Raw genomic sequence first — 3022 nt, 5'->3', positions numbered from 1 at the left:
TCAGTTGCTTTGACACAATCTGTATTGTTAAAAGCGCTATATAAATAAAGGTGACTTGACTTGACTTGACTATACTAATGTAGCGTCTGGACCAGTCAGACACATAATATATATAAATGAGCGTTTATATTATATGTGGGTACATAGGCAATATATTAGTGTTCTAAGAATCTTTAGTAATTTTGATTCGAGTTCCATATGCAAATTACCATGTTCTCACACAAAGGGTTGTAAAACTCCCCAATATCCACCCTCCCGCTTGAAACTTCAGCCTTTCTCATTGGACAAGCCCATCCTAAGAGGCGGAAATCTTCTCAGACTTTAAAAGGGCCCACGCACAGTTCCACCTAGAGTGCTTTTTCTACTAAGTCTTCTGTGTCCGAGTGGAGAACCTGAGCTGGTGTTGGCGTGCCCGGTAGGCCCCAACACATAGCTCAGGCAGGCTGCGGTTAGGTTACATTCTGAGAAGATGAGGATGTGAGCTAGCACCCCTCTAAGGACACCCTAAGTCTGCGACAGGCCTCGGGCCTTGACTTTCCATTCACCAAGATCCTCTGACTCAAACTGGTTATTTTTCATTAACCAACTTCAGCAAAGATCAACGTGAGCCTTCACATTGCATCAGGACTTTCTTTCAGAGAGACAAGACGTGCAAGTATCAAACTTAGTCTTATTAATTGATACTTTAAGTATCATTTGTACCTTTTTACAAAGGAGGCTGGAGATTTGCTGAATATCAAATGGTACCATAGCTTCATGTTTTTATTTCTCTTCTTTTTACAGCCTAAGCTATAACCCTTTTCCTACACCAACTGTATGCGTGTGTGTGTGTGTGTGTGTGTGTATGTGTATGTTAGACTAGTTTAAGTGTTTATGTAGTTAATAAAGTCTTACTTGTATCACACTTGACGTTGTTCATTGTTTGCTCATAACTGGAGTCCCTAATCATGCAGATTTATGCTACATGCTCTGAGTAGTATTGTACAGTAAGAAAGTTATTTTCCTTAACCAGGAAATTAACGTTCTTAGAATTAACAGAGAGTTAACACTGAGAGGTCAAATGAATGCTTACAGCAGATCTAAATATTTATAGTTAATTATAACTAGTTATGATTAATTATTCATATTTCCCCTTTGAGCTGATTCGCTACACTAACGAGGAGTTGTGCAAAGCAGTTGTGCAGCTGTAGCTGTTTTCATGCTTGTTTGGTTGTCCTTTTTCATTTGAATTTTTTTTCACCTTACAGCACCACCAAGTGGCCAGTCAAAGCACCCTTTTTCACCTGACCACAGACTGAGCCAGTTAAACAACTGGTTAAAAAAAGCAGATGGTTTTTTTTTCTCACTTTGTTTCTTTTAAAGGTTTTTCTTCTGTCCTTCGTCTTCCTTTTTGGGTACTCAATGATCCAGAGAGTTGTTCAGAAAGAGGAGTTCTGTCATATGCTGGGTATGTGTTGTGCGTGTGTGAAAAGAAGTCACTTACGCTCTTGAAAAATCAGCCCCTGGTGGGCAGTTTAGTTCAAATTTCTCACAGACCTCACTTTTCAAGTCGATCGGACTGACTGATGCCTAGCTGTAGCTGTTTTCATGTTTGTTTGGTTGTCCTTTTTCATTTTTTTTTTTTCACCTTACAGCACCACCAAGTGGTCAGTCACAGCACCCTTTTTCACCTGACCACAGACTGAGCCCATGCATAGGTGTGCCGATTTGGGTGAAGGGATTTCATTCATTTCTGGAGTTATAGCGATTTTAGCAACCTCTGCCACTCGACCTTCAAACGTTTTGAGGTCCCCTCGCCAAGGTGAATGGAAATTTCCACTTTTTTGGCTGATTGTTGACTGTCAGACTCCAGAGAATGTTTCTGCGCTGCTTTGGCTCGGACTGGGCCAAATACCTGGAGCTAGTTTGCAAAAGTAGGTTTTCGACAAAATCTAAAATAGCTGAAAATTTCATCAGAGCGACGAGCCAATCCGAGACCTGTAAATTCCCAAAATTCACTTGACCACCTGTAACTTATTTGACGGGACCTCCACAGGCTTTCCGTGGACAATGCATTAATAGGTCATATGTCATAAATACGATGATTTTGTTGAGTAATACCAGCTTTACAGTGCTCAGGAAACGCCGTCCAGCAGTTTCATGTACATCGGAGCTCGTGAAATGGCTTAATTAGCATAAAAATGCACTGTCCACGGAAAGCCTGTGGAGGACCCGTCAAATAAGTTACAGCTGTCACTTGACCACCCGTAACTTATTTGATGGATACTCCACAGGCTTTCCGTGGACAATGCATTACCAAGTCATAATTTAAGTTTATAATCATTTTATTATGCAAAACATACATTGCTACACTAGGGAAACACCGTCTGACAAGTTCATATACATTACAACTCATCAATATTCATATTTACCTTAAAAAAGGTTTGTCAACGGAAAGCCTATGTAGGTCCCAGCAGTTGACCCGGGTTCGATTCCCGGCCAACCCATTTCCTTTGGTTTGGGCTGAAGTCAAAGCAGAACTCCTTCTGTAACCTCTGGCTGCACCAAAACCTTTTGGATGTGTCGTTCGGCAGCAGAAAAACACTAGCTCTCCCCGTCGGGGAATCCAACCCCGGTGTTCCACATGGCAGGCAGAGCTACTGTCCACTACACTAACAAGGAGTTGTGCATATATGAGTTCGCCCCCAGCCACTGCACCGACATCACTAAACAAAGCGTGGCTTTTTCTTACGCTGACCCAGCCCTTACACCATAAAATACCGGATGGACCCATCATCAGCTGAAGTCGTTTCACTTTTGGAATGCTACACGTTACAGGGGTCATTATTTGGACTCTTTTATTTGTTTAATTGTTTTCTCAAACTTCTCAGATGGAGGCATGAGAAAGAGATTGCATTACCTTCATTGGGCTTGTGGTTACTGGGCGACCGAAGGGACTTTTGTGACTTTTACTTCTCCCGTTTGGAGTGAGGGGGTGACGAAATGCAAGTGGGCAGGTGTCGGCACCCTAGATTACCCTTGG

The sequence above is a fragment of the Sinocyclocheilus anshuiensis genome, unplaced genomic scaffold, assembly GCF_001515605.1.
Source record: "Sinocyclocheilus anshuiensis isolate Anshui unplaced genomic scaffold, SAMN03320099.WGS_v1.1 scaffold2354, whole genome shotgun sequence".
Lineage (NCBI taxonomy): Eukaryota > Metazoa > Chordata > Actinopteri > Cypriniformes > Cyprinidae > Sinocyclocheilus > Sinocyclocheilus anshuiensis.
The sequence above is the reverse complement of the archived record's forward strand: the minus strand, read 5'-3'. Positions refer to the sequence as shown.